The sequence below is a fragment of the Hyla sarda genome, chromosome 9, assembly GCF_029499605.1.
Source record: "Hyla sarda isolate aHylSar1 chromosome 9, aHylSar1.hap1, whole genome shotgun sequence".
In the NCBI taxonomy this organism is placed as follows: Eukaryota; Metazoa; Chordata; class Amphibia; order Anura; family Hylidae; genus Hyla; species Hyla sarda.
The window spans coordinates 178033745-178049483 of NC_079197.1; positions in this window are offsets into that span (position 1 = coordinate 178033745).

Genomic DNA, 15739 nt, shown 5'->3' on the forward strand with positions numbered 1-15739 from the left:
TCAGACTACAGCGCTGAATGAGCTCATGTGATCTGATTCCTAAAATGGACAGAGATGTCAGCAGAGAGCACTGTGCTTGTGATTCAGCAGAGAGCTCTGTGTTCCAAAAAGAAAATAATTTCCTCTGTAGTATTCAGCAGCTAATAAGTACTGGAAGGATTAAGATTTTTTAATAGAAGTAATTTACAAATCTGTTTAACTTACTGGCGCCAGTTGATGTAGAAAAAAAAAGTTTCCACCGGAGTACCCCTTTAACGACTTTTCTCCTTTTCTGGTATCTTCCAAGCCAGTAAGGACAGTGGTAGGTTAAGTTTAGGTCTGCACTAATTCCTACCGGCTATTACTAGTGGTACAGTCAAGAGTCTGAATTATTGTAGGGGTGTGGTTTGGAGTCTAAATTGCTTTTGGGGTCTAGTCTGAAGTCTAAATTACTTTGGGAGTCTGGAGTCTGAATTACTTTTAGGATCTGGTCTGGAGTCTGAATTACTTTGGGGATCTGGTCTGGAGTCTGAATAACTTTGGGGATCTGGTCTGGAGTCCGAATTACTTTTAGGATCTGGTCTGGAGTCTGAATTACTTTTAGGATCTGGTCTGGAGTCTGAATTACTTTGGGGATCTGGTCTGGAGTCCGAATTACTTTTAGGATCTGGTCTGGAGTCTGAATAACTTTGGGGATCTGGTCTGGAGTCCGAATAACTTTGGGGATCTGGTCTGGAGTCTGAATTACTTTGGGGGTCTGAAGTCTCAATTTGGTTAGGAGTTTGGTCTGGAGTCTGAATTATTTTAGGGGTCTTGAGTCTAAATTAGTTTAGCAGTCTGGTCTGAGTCTGAATTACTTTGGGGGTCTGGAGTCTGGAATCTAAATAATTTTAGGGGTGTGGTTTAGTGGCCTCAATTTATTTAGAGGTATTGACTGCAAAATATGATGTGGCAAAGCTGTGGTTAAAGGGGTAATCCGGGCAAAAACATTTTATCCCCTATCCAAAGGATAGGAAATAAGATGTCTGACAGCGGGGGCCCGCTGCTGGGACCCCCCGTGATCTCCCTGCAGCACCCGCATTCTATGCAGGAGCTGCGCCTCCAGTTTTGGAAACCTCCGGGTTTTCGGGACTGGATCGTGATGTCAGGCCACGCCCTCTCCATTCATGTCTATGGGAGGGTGCGTGTGCTGCAGGGAGATTGCGGGGGGGGGGGGGGGGGGGGGTCCCAGCATCCTTTGGATAGGGGATAAAATGTTTTTGCCCGGAATACCCCTTTAAGAAGAGGGGGCGGGATAGTTTGGAAAATGATCCCAGTATCAATGGTCCACGTAATCCACCTCTGTATAGGATATCACTGCTATGTGCACAAATATTTATTTTGTGTATGTGGAATGTTGTAATTGTTGATTAGAAAATAAATTGTTTTGCATATCAGGCTACACTATAAGCATTTTATATGGCACATGGGGCTTCTACCAGACTAAATCCCACCAGGGACCCAGAGGATAAGGAGAACTAAACCAGTGGTCTACAAACTAGCTGGACATGCTGGGAGTTGTAGTTCTGCAACAGCTGAAGTTCCGCAGTTTGAAGTCAACTGGACTTAAAGGGGTACTCCGCTGGAAACATTTAATCCCCTATCCAAAGGGACCCCTGTGATCTCCAATGTGGCACCCGTGTTATTCGGTGCATGAAGCAAACTCCGCTCCGTGCCCGATGACTGGCGATGCCGACCGCCACGGCCCCTCCATTCACGTCTTTGGGTGGAGGCGTGACAGTTATGTACTAGCCGTCACACCCCCTCCCATAGAAATGAATGGAGGGGGAGTGGCGTGACGTCATGAACACGGAAACCACAAGCTTCTGTGTCCCAGATGCCGACACTACCAACCAGGAGATTGTGGGGGTCCCTAGAGGTGGGACCCCCGCGATCTAACATCTTATCCCCTATGCTTTGGATAGGGGATAAGATGTTTACGGTGGAGTACCCCTTTAACTGGACTCTAATAATCTTCTTACTCTTCTTCCCAAGTATTTGATTTAACCCAGATGTGGAGAAGAAAGAGGGACATGGAGGGTTAAAGTACGGAGTCAATTCTGTAACAGATGACAGTGGAGAATTGGGATTCTATTTACTCGCTCTCATCTGGATTCTGAACATATGTTAAAGACATAAATGCAAATCAGACTCCGCGCCTGCCAGGTACTAAAACATCAAAGAGAATCGGTGAGACTGTGCCCGTCTGTAGGGAGAACTCACCTGAGGGGGGTATCACAAGTGTATCGCAGGGAAACCAAGAATGTATCCAATTATACATAGAGCATGATCAGGGATTCTCTAGGTGCAGTCAGAAGCCCAGAGTATTCCTTTAACCCCTTAACCACCAAGCCCATTAAAATTTTTGTGTTTTTGAGTTCTCCTGCTCACCTCCTTAGGCCGAGTTCACATTGAAGATAATTAGCGGAACCGCATGGGTTTTTGCTGTGTTTTGCCACAAATGACATGTTAAACCGCAACTTGCACAACTGCAGTAAAGCACGTCATTTTTATTGCATTTTCAGCCATTTGTGGCAAAAAAAAAAAAGCATGTGGTAATTCGTTGTGGTACCGTTAAAGGGTACCTCTCATCAAAAAAACTTTTGATATATTATAGATTAATGTATGCAGAATAACTTTACAATTGCATGTTATTAAAAAATATGCTTCTTTCTATCTAATTTTCCACTTTGAAGAAATGACCACTAGGGGTCTCCCTACCAGTCCTGGCAGCAAGCATTTCAGACTCATGCTGGAGTCCTAAACACTACGAGCTGCCAGTCTGCTTTGTTCACAAATGAGAACACTCAGAGCTGCCAGCCTGCTTTGTTCACAGCCTGTTTGTCTGTGAACAAAGCAGGCTGGCAGCTCTGAGTGTTTAGGACTCCAGCATGAGTCAGAAATGCTTGCTGACAGGACTGATCGGGAAAAATACAATAGAAAGAAGCATATTTTTCATTAACATGCTATTGGAAAGTTATTCAACATTCATTCATCTAAAATATATCAAAAATATATTTGATGAGAGGTCCCCTTAAAGTAGCCTAAAAGCCATAACTCACCAATTTTAATTTGACATTTTTCATTTTACCATACAAAGAAACTAAAATGAAAAAAATATTTATTTATTTTTATTTTTTATTTATGTTTCTATACTGTGCTCTGAACTTTACAACATAACGGACATGTTGTTGTTATTCTGTGGGTAAGTACAATTACCATATAGAAAAACAAAAAAGGTTAAAAAAATCGCCCTATTCTGACCCCAATAATTTTTCTGTCTGAGGCTATAAGAGGACTCATTTTTGACATTGTGATCTGACACTGTTTTTTTTTTTTGTGCAGCTTTTTGATCACTTTTTATGAATGTTGTCAGATTTCATATGATTATAAATCGATTTGTTTTTTTGTGTGTGTGTGTGGGGGGGGGGTTTACACAATTCACAATGCATTTTTTATAATGTTATATTTTAATAAATATTAGAGGTTTTTTTGGCTGTCCAGGCATGCTAGAAGTTGTAGTTTTGCAGCATTTGGATGTCCCCAATTTGGCGACCTCTGGTATATTTAAGTGTTGCTTTTCCTTTACATGAAAATCAGAAACGGTGTGTAAATAAGTATATAAGGTACCGGATGCAATACCACAAGTGAGCACTGGGTGATGCTGTTCTCAGGTCAATGCTCCTTCACATTTCATATGATTGATTTTGTTAAAGAAGCACTCCAGGATTTTTTTTTTCATGCTTATATAGTGCAGCATGAACTATTATTAAAGTGTACCTGTCATTAGCAAAAAACATTTTATATAATGTAGATGATATCATTATATGTATATTTGAAATATACATTGGTTAAAAATTTTGAAGAAATGCTGTCCCTGCTGCTATTGCCTGTGTGTCTCTAACAGGAGACCAAATACAGGAAGTGAGGGAAGGATAAGCAGGGCTCTTCTCTGTACAGGCTTCTCATTCATCCTGCTTTGTGAGCCAGGGATGTGTCATATAGCCTCAGTGCACAGAGTCCTGCTTGTCCTCAGTGTACAGAGCCCCGCTTGTCCTCAGTGTACAGAGCCCTGCTTGTCCTCAGTGTACAGAGCCCTGCTTGTCCTCAGTGTACAGAGCCCTGCTTGTCCTCAGTGTACAGAGCCCTGCTTGTCCTCGGTGTATAGAGCCCTGCTTGTCCTCAGTGTACAGAGCCCCGCTTGTCCTCAGTGTACAGAGTCCTGTTTGTCCTCAGTATCCGGGAGCCCTGCTTGTCCTCAATGTACAGAGCCCTGCTTGTCCTCAGTGTACAGAGCCCTGCTTGTCATCGGTGTACAGAGCCCTGCTTGTCCTCGGTGTACAGAGCCCTGCTTGTCCTCGGTGTACAGAGCCCCGCTTGTCCTCAGTGTACAGAGCCCCGCTTGTCCTCAGTGTACAGAGCCCCGCTTGTCCTCAGTGTACAGAGCCCCGCTTGTCCTCAGTGTACAGAGCCCCGCTTGTCCTCAGTGTACAGAGCCCCGCTTGTCCTCAGTGTACAGAGCCCCGCTTGTCCTCAGTGTACAGAGCCCCGCTTGTCCTCAGTGTACAGAGCCCCGCTTGTCCTCAGTGTACAGAGCCTCGCTTGTCCTCAGTGTACAGAGCCCCGCTTGTCCTCAGTGTACAGAGCCCCGCTTGTCCTCAGTGTACAGAGCCCCGCTTGTCCTCAGTGTACAGAGCCCCGCTTGTCCTCACTGTACAGAGCCCCGCTTGTCCTCAGTGTACAGAGCCCCGCTTGTCCTCAGTGTACAGAGCCCTGCTTGTCCTCAGTGCACAGAGCCCTGCTTGTCCTCAGTGTACAGAGCCCTGCTTGTCCTCAGTGCACAGAGCCCTGCTTGTCCTCAGTATCCTCAGTCCAAATGTAAAATAATATGGGTTCTGTAATGCAGCCTACATGTCCCATCCTCTCGCTGAGGATCTTATCAAGCTGCAGGGGAGAACAGATAGAACTGCAGGGGAGGTGTATGACTACTATATCCTTGCCCCATAGAGATAGCAGTATACAGATAGAGCTGGATGAGATGTGTATAACTACTATATATTCTAGTTCAATAGAGAAAACAGAATGCCTTATGCTGGAAGTTGTACTCTTGACACATCACAATTTGGAGATCACTGCATTCGATGCTAATAAAATGCAGGTTTCATCCCCAGCATCTCGTCCATGGTGGGCGCCTAATTGAGAATGTTTTATTGTGGAACGTTTTTCCAGAGGCGGCAACTAAATGAAGTGTTAACACAGACGAGTGACAGTCGCTCCCTGCAAATTCCATCCGCCACCTCCGTCGCTAATATGGCAGAAGATCCAGATGTCCCGCGTTCCTCTCCCCGACTGATGGATGGCGCGGCGAGCGACGCTGTAATTAATTTAATGGAGTATAAATGAGCTGATTATTTATCATGGCTGACAATAAGAATTATCAAATCATTCCGTTACAATCAGCGCTGATACGTTATTTATTGATTCCACACCAGGCGCCCATTAATGCCGCGCATTTCATTTTTCGCTCACTCGCGATTGAGACGCAGATGTTGGGACTCGGGAACTTCCATTTTAATATCTACAGTGGAGGTGAGAGTCGCCGAGACGTGGCGGCATTCTGCCAGAAATGAGAAGAGAAGAGACAGAAGAAGACGCACAATTAAAGGGGTACTCCAGTGGAAAATATCTTTTTTTTTTTTTTTTTAATCAACTGATGCCAGAAAGTTAAACAGATTTGTAAATTACTTCTATTTAAAAATCTTAATCCTTTTAGTACTTATCAGCTGCTGTATAATACAGAGGAAGTTCTTTTCTTTTTGAATTTCTTTTCTGTCTGTCCACAGTGCTCTCTGCTGACACCTCTGTCCATGTCAGGAACTGCCCAGAGCAGGAGAGGTTTGCTATGGGGAATTGTTCCTGCTCTGGGCAGTTCCTGATATGGACAGAGGTGTCAGCAGAGAGCACTGTGGTCAGATAGAAAATAAATTCCAAAAGAAAACAACTTCCTCTGTATTATACAACAGCTGATAAGTACTGGAAGGATTAAGATTTTTAAATAGAAGTAATTTACAAATCTGTTTAACATTCTGGCACCAGTTGATAAAAAAAAAAAAATTCCACTGGAGTACCCCTTTATTTGCGTGCATTGCACCTGAAAAAGTGGAGTGAGTTCAAAAAGTGTGCAAAGAAGAACAGGAACATAAACCCTATTACAACATTTTAGATAATATAAGTGGGGGGGGGGGGGGGGGGGCTACTGTTTTAGACCCCTGTGCTCTGTCACTGTGCTGCAGCCGTGTCTGACAGCCATGTAATTCTAGGTTTTTCCTGTAGGTGTCGCTGGAGGAAAAAAGCTTTGCTGGACAAAATTAGTGTTTGCTGGGGTTGTCACAACAGCCACAAGGGTCTATTACAATGTTTCCCAAACAGGGCGCCTCCAGCTGTTGCAAAACTACAACTCCCAGCATGCCCGGACAGCCAATAGATGTCAGGGCAAGCTGGGAGTTGTAGTGATGAAACAGCTGGAGGCACCCTGTGTAGATGAACTAAGCGCGGAAGTCCCCCCCCCCAGCAGGCATCAGTGGTGCCTGCTGGGGAAGTCTGCCTGGTAGTGAGCACACTGCCAGGCAGACAAAAGGCACTTTTAATATAGTAAAAATTAAAATTAAAAGCAGGGAGGGGGTTAGGGATAGATTGGTAATAGGCAGGGACAGAATAAAAAATAGGATTGTTGGAGCTATTCTTAAAAAAATTGGTAATAAATGTGAATAAGCCCCTTCCCTAATAAAATCTTGAATCACTCCCCTTTTCCCATTTTTTTTAATGAGATTTTATTGAATTTTATGTAGATAACATATAAACAACAAATAAACTGGGCACATTATAGAGTAGAAAATATTCACTTGAAGAGGATAAAATCAACCCGTAGCTACATAACCAATGTATACTGCTAGACTGGCAATAAAATGATGCAAAAAAAAAAAAAAAAAAAGTATACTTCAAAAAAAAAAAAAAAATTAATATAATGATAATTGAACCACACCATCAATTGAGTAAATGTAAAAAAAAATTAAAAAAAATAAATAAATAAATAAAAGAAAGTCTAGAATTGCAGATTTTTGGTTCCTTTATATACCAGAAAAAACATGCCCGGAAAAAAAATCGGAATTATTATTTTTTTTTTTATTCTATTCAAATTCAAAGTTCTATGACAGTGTTTCCCAAACAGGGTGCCTCCAGCTGTTGCAAAACTATAACTCCCAGCATGCCTGGACAGCCTTCGGCTGTCCGGGCATGCTGGGAATTGTAGTTTTGCAACAGCTGTAGACACCCTGGTTGGGAAACACTGTCATAGAACAGAAAGAACATAGACAGACAGAAAGAACAACTCAACTTCAGCAGCTGATAAGTACTGGTAGGATTAAGATTTTTTAAATAGAAGTAATTTACAAATCTAAAAAATACAATGTAGCCCGGACCTTCTAGGTGAGTAAATAAAATTGGATATACGTGGGTCGTGCTTCAATAATAATTATCATTTATTATAAAATATAGATAAGATTTCGACACTTCTCACAGGGCCCTTGTGAGAAGAACATACATATTAAAAGGCAACCTAACAATATATTTAGGCAATAGTGATTAAAACTATAGACCTGGCATAGGATAATAAAATAGCAGAGTAAGATCTGTACCATACAAATAAATTAAAGAGTTGCTCTTCTGGGTATTTAGGGTAGATATGTCCCTTTTAGATTCAGTAGCAAACAGTCTGTAATATTAGAAATTGTTACCGGTCTGTAAATGGTAACTCAGGCGATGGGTATTGCTCCCGCAATGGCTGAGTGTCCGTGGTGTGCACAGTTCTCTGTGCGGTGCTTCCAATCGTGAGCCTGGTCCAGTAGGATCTGAGCGCGGTGGCAGTCGCTGTCGGCTGAGGCGCTGGCAGGCGCCGAAGATCGCAGTGGTGTCCGGGGACTGCTGGCGCTGGCGTGCGCTGGAGTTGGTATTCCTCACCGCTTTGCTAGTTGGTAGACAGGACCATGTACTGGAGGGCTGGAAGTTCACCTCGTGGTGCCGGCGTCTGACGTCAGAGCCGGGATGGCTGCACCAGGATGGTTACACCGGAATGGATCTGAACTGCTGAACTGGGTAGGCAGTTCAGATCCATTCCGGTGTAACCATCCTGGTGCAGCCATCCCGGCTCTGACGTCAGACGCCGGCACCACGAGGTGAACTTCCAGCCCTCCAGTACATGGTCCTGTCTACCAACTAGCAAAGCGGTGAGGAATACCAACTCCAGCGCACGCCAGCGCCAGCAGTCCCCGGACACCACTGCGATCTTCGGCGCCTGCCAGCGCCTTAGCCGACAGCGACTGCCACCGCGCTCAGATCCTACTGGACCAGGCTCACGATTGGAAGCACCGCACAGAGGATTGTGCACACCACGGACACTCAGCCATTGCGGGAGCAATACCCATCGCCTGAGTTACCATTTACAGACCGGTAACAATTTCTAATATTACAGACTGTTTGCTACTGAATCTAAAAGGGACATATCTACCCTAAATATCTAGAAGAGCAACTCTTTAATTTATTTGTATGGTACAGATCTTACTCTGTTATTTTATTATCCTATGCCAGGATTATAGTTTTAATTACTATTGCCTAAATACATTGTTAGGTTGCCTTTTAATATGTATGTTCTTCTCACAAGGGCCCTGTGAGAAGTGCCGAAATCTTATCTATATTTTATAATAAATGATAATTATTATTGAAGCACGATCCACGTATATCCAATTTTATTTACTCACCTAGAAGGTCCGGGCTACATTGTATTTTTTGGTTTTTCCCTTTCTAAGGTATAGTTGCTTGCCCAGTTTGACCTCGGTGCGTAATAGTTGTGAGCTGCACAAACCTACATAGTTTTTTTCTAATTTACAAATCTGTTTAACTTTCTGGAGCCAGTTGATATGAAAAGTATTCTTTCACTGGAATACCCCTTTAAGGCTGCCTTTGGCAGCCCTTAGCAATTGAGCACAGATTTCATGGATCAATGTAATGCAATTATATTACTCTATGTTACCAGTCTAATGATGGCTTATGATAGGCCCCTGGAGGGGCCAAAAAGTGAGTTAAAAAAAAAAAAGTCCTAAAAAAAATGGTTTTTAACTCCTTCCGCTATAGGACGTATGCATACGTCCAATCATCCGACACGTTCGCGCAATTGGACGTATGCATACGTCATAGCGATCTCCTGCACTGCCGCGGGCAGCGCAGGAGATCGGCAACGGGACCCGGCTGTCAATCACAGCCGGAGTCCTGCCGCAGCTGCCAGAGCCACAATCGCGCCGGTCCCGGCAGCATTAACCCCTTAGATGCCGTGATCAATCCTGATCACGGCATCTATGGTGTTGACAGGGAGAGCGCTCTCCCCTGTTCTCCAACGGCGCCACCGCGATACAATGGCGGGTCGCTGTTGGTTGCTATGGCAGCAGGAGGTCAGATCATGACCCCCTGTCTGCCTGCTACGGAGGCCTGCGAGCTCATCAGGTCATATTGTGCTGCAGTACAAATGTATTGCAGCATAGTATAACCTGTAAAAAGTGTAAAAAATTTAATAATAGTTCTTCAATAAAAGTATGAAGTGTAAAAAAAAAAAAAAAAAAGCCCCTTTCCCAATAAAAGCCCTGTATTATTTATCACCAAAAAAGATCAAAAACGCAAATCATATACATAATAGGTATTGTCAGGTCTGTAATGACGTGTACTATAAAACTATAATATAAATTATCCCGCACGGTGAAAAAAAACATCAAAGAAAGCGCAAAATTCGCCAATTTTGGTACAAATAGCGGAATAAAAAAGATCAAAAGGTAGCACGTATACCAATAAAAAGTACAGCTCATCCCGCAAAAAATAAGCCCTCACTCAATGGCGTCGGACAAAAAAAAAGGTATACCATGTGATATGTCATGTGATTGTTACCCAGGAGGTACCAGTGACCAGGTGATCCCAGGGGTGACCTATGGACTCCCTGCTGGTCTCCCCATATAACCCCTGGGTGGATCTTCTCTCTCTTCTGCTGAGGTCCAGTGCAGTCTTGTCTAGTCTGTGTGTCCAGAGTGTTGGAGACCTCAAAGTCCAGTCCTGCAGCCGCCATCAAGTCAAGTAAAGTCACAGCTTTATGAGTCAAGTCAGTCCCTGTCATCTGTCAAGTCACGTGGTCTGCATTTAATTGTCCAGTCCTACTACAAGTCCCAGCAAGCCCTTAAGGTCTCTGAGTCACTAGTCACCTCCTTGGGCCCTGGCTGAACTGTATAGACTTTACCATCTGTCTACCCTCAGTAAAGCTACCTTTGTCCGTAACTTGGCGTCAGAGTCTTTATTGCCCCCCGTGCCCAGCCCAGGATCCAGCGGTATACCTTCAGGTGGTTATAGGCTAAACCACACCCTGGCGTCACGAATACAAGGGGATAATGCCATCTGCCCCTAGGGTAACCACATCTGCCCTGCACCACACACCCCAACACCACATATGGAAAGTTACAGGGGTCAGAAGAGGACAATTTTAGGCATACTACTTGTCGTACAAAAAGTTTAAATTTTCTTAAAGTAGTAAACTAAAATTAAAAAAACTATGTAATTTGTGTGTTATTGTGATCGTTTGGACCTACAGAATAAATATAATGTGTCATTTTTGCTGAAAATTGCAATGGGTAGAAACAGAAGCCCCCAAAATTAGCAAAATGGTATGTTGTTTTTTGTTTTTTATTTTACCCCACAAATAATAGTTTTTTTGTTTCACTGTAGTTTTGGTGGTAAAATCAGTGATGTCATTACAATGAATAACTGTTACGCCGAGCGCTCCGGGTCCCCGCTCCTCCCCGGAGCGCTCGCAACATCCTCGCAATCGCAGCGCCCCGGTCAGACCTGCTGACCGGGTGCGCTGCGATACCTCTCCCAGCCGGGATGCGATTCGCGATGCGGGTGGCGCCCGCTCGCGATGCGCACCCCGGCTCCCGTACCTGACTCGCTCTCCGTCGGTCCTGTCCCGGCGCGCGCGGCCCCGCTCCTTAGGGCGCGCGCGCGCCGGGTCTCTACGATTTAAAGGGCCACTGCGCCGCTGATTGGCGCAGTTGGCTTAATTAGTTCATTCACCTGTGCACTTCCCTATATCACCTCACTTCCCCTGCACTCCCTTGCCGGATCTTGTTGCCATCGTGCCAGTGAAAGCGTTTCCCTATGTGTTCCTAGCCTGTGTTCCAGACCTCCTGCCGTTGCCCCTGACTACGATCCTTGCTGCCTGCTCCGACCTTCTGCTACGTCCGACCTTGCTCTTGTCTACTCCCTTGTACCGCGCCTATCTTCAGCAGTCAGAGAGGTTGAGCCGTTGCTAGTGGATACGACCTGGTTGCTACCGCCACTGCAAGACCATCCCGCTTTGCGGCGGGCTCTGGTGAAAACCAGTAGCAGCTTAGAACCGGTCCACTAGCACGGTCCACGCCAATCCCTCTCTGGCACAGAGGATCCACCTCCTGCCAGCCGAATCGTGACAATAACAAGTCCTCATATGGGTCTGTAGGGGGAAAAGTGAAAGTGTTTAGGTTATTAGAAGGGGAGGAGGAAAAGTACAAAAATGAAAAAAATCCCTGCATCCTTAACCCCTTAAGGACCACAGGTTTTTTCATTTTTAAACTTTCGTTTTATCCTCCTCACATTCTAAAAATCGGAACGCTTTCAATTTTCCACCTACAGACCCATTTGAGGGCTTGTTTTTTGTGCCACCAATTTTACTTTATAATGACATCAATAATTTCACCTCAAAATCTACAGCAAAACCAGAAAAAAATATTTGTGGGTCTAAATTGAAAAAAACAAATGGCATTTTGTAAATTTTGGGGGCTTCTGATTCTACGCAGTGCACTTTCTGTAAAAAATGACACCTTCTCTTTATTCTGTAGGTCCATACGACTAAAATGATACCCAAATTATATAGGTTTGATTTAGTTTTACTTCTGTTAAAAAAATTATAACTTTATGCACAAAAATTAGTAGGTTTAAAAGTGTCCTCTTCTGACCCCTATAACTTTTCAGTTTTCGGAATACAGGGATGTATGAGGGCTTTTTTTTCACCATGATCTGTCGTTTTTTATCAGTACAATTTTTGTTTTCATGGGACGTTTTATAAATTTGTTTAGGGCATAAAAAGTGACCAAAAATATGCAATTCTGGATTTTGTTATTTTTTTTAATGTATGCGCCATTGACCGTGCAGTTTAATCAACATTATATTTTTATAGTTCAGACATTTACGCACGTGGTGATACCACATAAGTTAATTTTTCTTATGTATACATATTTTTTGCATGGAATTTGAGAAAATAAGGGGGGGGGTGATTTAAACTTTTATTGTGGAAAGGTTTAATGGGTGTTTTTTAAACTTTTATAAAAAAATTTTTTTTACACGTTATTGGTCCCTTAGGGGACTTTTAGGAGGAATCATTAGATTCCTCATACAGATCAATGTAGTTCCATAGAACCACGTTGATCTGTGTGATCTGCGCTCCATTGATAAAGCCTGGTTAAGCCAGGCACTATCATTTACAAAGCCGGGACCAGCATGGAAGCTGAGGTAAGCCCCCTGGTTACCACCACAGTGGATCCCCCCCCCCCCCAGGGACTGTTTAAAGGTCCCCTTAGACGCCGCTGTCAGATTTGACAACGGCAATCTAAAGGGTTCATAGCCGACCACATGTCGGCAATTAAAGGTGGTCCTCAAATACAAGAATCAGCTAAGGGCTGCCTAGTAAGGGCTTGAGTCGGGAGCCTGCACCATACACTGTTAAAGGCACAAGGACGTGTATACAAGTCCTTGGGCGTTAACCAGTTAAAATGGTATTTTGGCCATAGACATCTTATCCCCTATCCAAAGGATATGGGATAAAATGTCTGATTGCGGGGGTCCCGCCGCTGGACCCCCAGAGAACTTCATGCAGCACCTGGCATTCTGTGCCGGACTGCTGCTCTAGTCCTGGAAACCTCTGAGTTACCGAGACTGGAGACGTCCCGTCCATTCATATCTATGGGAGTGGGTGTGACGGCCGCCACACCCCCTCCCATACACATGAACAGAGGCGGCGTAATCGGACTGTTGTCATTGCAGCTGGAGGTCTTCTGAACGTCTCTACGGCTGCTGTGAGTGACAGATCTGCTACAATAGCGCTGAACTGAGTAAACAATTGAATGATAGCATAGAAGACATTAAAAGTGTAAATAAAAAAAGGGTGGGGGGGGGATGTTTTTTTTTTTATATATATATATATTTTTAAAAAATCACCCCCCAAAAAGTTAAATAACCCCTCTCCCTTTCCATTTTCTTTTTTTTTTCAAAAAATGTAAAAACATAAGGATATTTAGTATTTCCATGTGCAGAACTGTCTGAACTACTGAAATATAATTTTGTCAAAACTGCACGGCCCAAATCCAAAATAATCGCAAAGGCCAGAAAAGTGTTTATTTTCATAATAAGATATCGACCCAAAAGATTAAATAAAAAAGCAATCAAAAAGTCTTATCTATGCCAAAATGGTACAGATAAAAACTATAATATATCATGTAATGGCAACTTAAAAACTTTTTTAAAACAAAAATTAAAGTTTGTCAAGGATGTTGTCACGAAATACAATTGGTCCGGCAAAAAACATATGGCTCTGTGGATAGACAAACTAAAAGTAAAAAAAAAAAATAGGGGTTGCTAAGGGCTTAAAGGGGTACTCCTGTGGAAAACTTTTTATTTTTAAATTAACTGGTGCCAGAAAGTTAAACAGATTTGTAAATTACTTCTATTAAAAAATCTTAATCCTTCCAGTACTTATTAGGGGTTGTATTCTACAGAGGAAATGCTTTTCTTTTTGGATTTCTGGACCTCTGCCGTCCACTTTAGGAACAGTCCAGAGCAGCATATGTGTTACGCTGAGCGCTCCGGGTCCCCGCTCCTCCCCGGAGCGCTCGCAACATCCTCGCTACTGCAGCGCCCCGGTCAGATCTACTGACCGGGTGCGCTGCGATACCGCCCCCAGCCGGGATGCGATTCGCGATGCGGGTGGCGCCCGCTCGCGATGCGCACCCCGGCTCCCGTACCTGACTCGCTCTCCGTCGGTCCTGTCCCGGCGCGCGCGGCCCCGCTCCCTAGGGCGCGCGCGCGCCGGGTCTCTGCGATTTAAAGGGCCACTGCGCCACTGATTGGCGCAGTTGGTCTAATTAGTGTGTTCACCTGTGCACTCCCTATGTATACCTCACTTCCCCTGCACTCCCTCGCCGGATCTTGTTGCCATTGTGCCAGTGAAAGCGTTTCCTAGTGTGTTCCTAGCCTGTGTTCCAGACCTCCTGCCGTTGCCCCTGACTACGATCCTTGCTGCCTGCCCCGACCTTCTGCTACGTCCGACCTTGCTCTTGTCTACTCCCTTGTACCGCGCCTATCTTCAGCAGTCAGAGAGGTTGAGCCGTTGCTAGTGGATACGACCTGGTTACTACCGCCGCTGCAAGACCATCCCGCTTTGCGGCGGGCTCTGGTGAATACCAGTAGTAGTAACTTAGAACCGGTCCACTAGCACGGTCCACGCCAATCCCTCTCTGGCACAGAGGATCCACCTCCTGCCAGCCGAATCGTGACAGTAGATCCGGCCATGGATCCCGCTGAAGTTCCACTGCCAGTTGTCGCCGACCTCACCACGGTGGTCGCCCAGCAGTCGCAACAGATAGCGCAACAAGGCCACCAGCTGTCTCAACTGACCGTGATGCTACAGCAGCTACTACCACAGCTTCAGCAATCATCTCCTCCGCCAGCTCCTGCACCTCCTCCGCAGCGAGTGGCCGCTTCCGGCCCACGATTATCCTTGCCGGATAAATTTGATGGGGACTCTAAGTTTTGCCGTGGCTTTCTTTCGCAATGTTCCCTGCACTTGGAGATGATGTCAGACCAGTTTCCTACTGAAAGGTCTAAGGTGGCTTTTGTAGTCAGCCTTCTGTCTGGGAAAGCTCTGTCATGGGCCACACCGCTCTGGGACCGCAATGACCCCGTCACTGCCTCTGTACACTCCTTCTTCTCGGAAATTCGAAGTGTCTTTGAGGAACCTGCCCGAGCCTCTTCTGCTGAGACTGCCCTGCTGAACCTGGTCCAGGGTAATTCTTCCGTTGGCGAGTACGCCATCCAATTCCGTACTCTTGCTTCCGAATTATCCTGGAATAATGAGGCCCTCTGCGCGACCTTTAAAAAAGGCCTATCCAGCAACATTAAAGATGTTCTGGCCGCACGAGAAATTCCTGCTAACCTGCATGAACTCATTCATCTAGCCACTCGCATTGACATGCGTTTTTCCGAAAGGCGTCAGGAGCTTCGCCAGGATATGGACTTTGTTCGCACGAGGCGTTTTTTCTCCCCGGCTCCTCTCTCCTCTGGTCCTCTGCAATCCGTTCCTGTGCCTCCCGCCGTGGAGGCTATGCAAGTTGACCGGTCTCGCTTGACACCTCAAGAGAGGACACGACGCCGCATGGAGAATCTTTGCCTGTACTGTGCCGGTACCGAACACTTCCTGAAGGATTGTCCTATCCGTCCTCCCCGCCTGGAAAGACGTACGCTGACTCCGCACAAAGGTGAGACAGTTCTTGATGTCAACTCTGCTTCTCCACGTCTTACTGTGCCTGTGCGGATATCTGCCTCT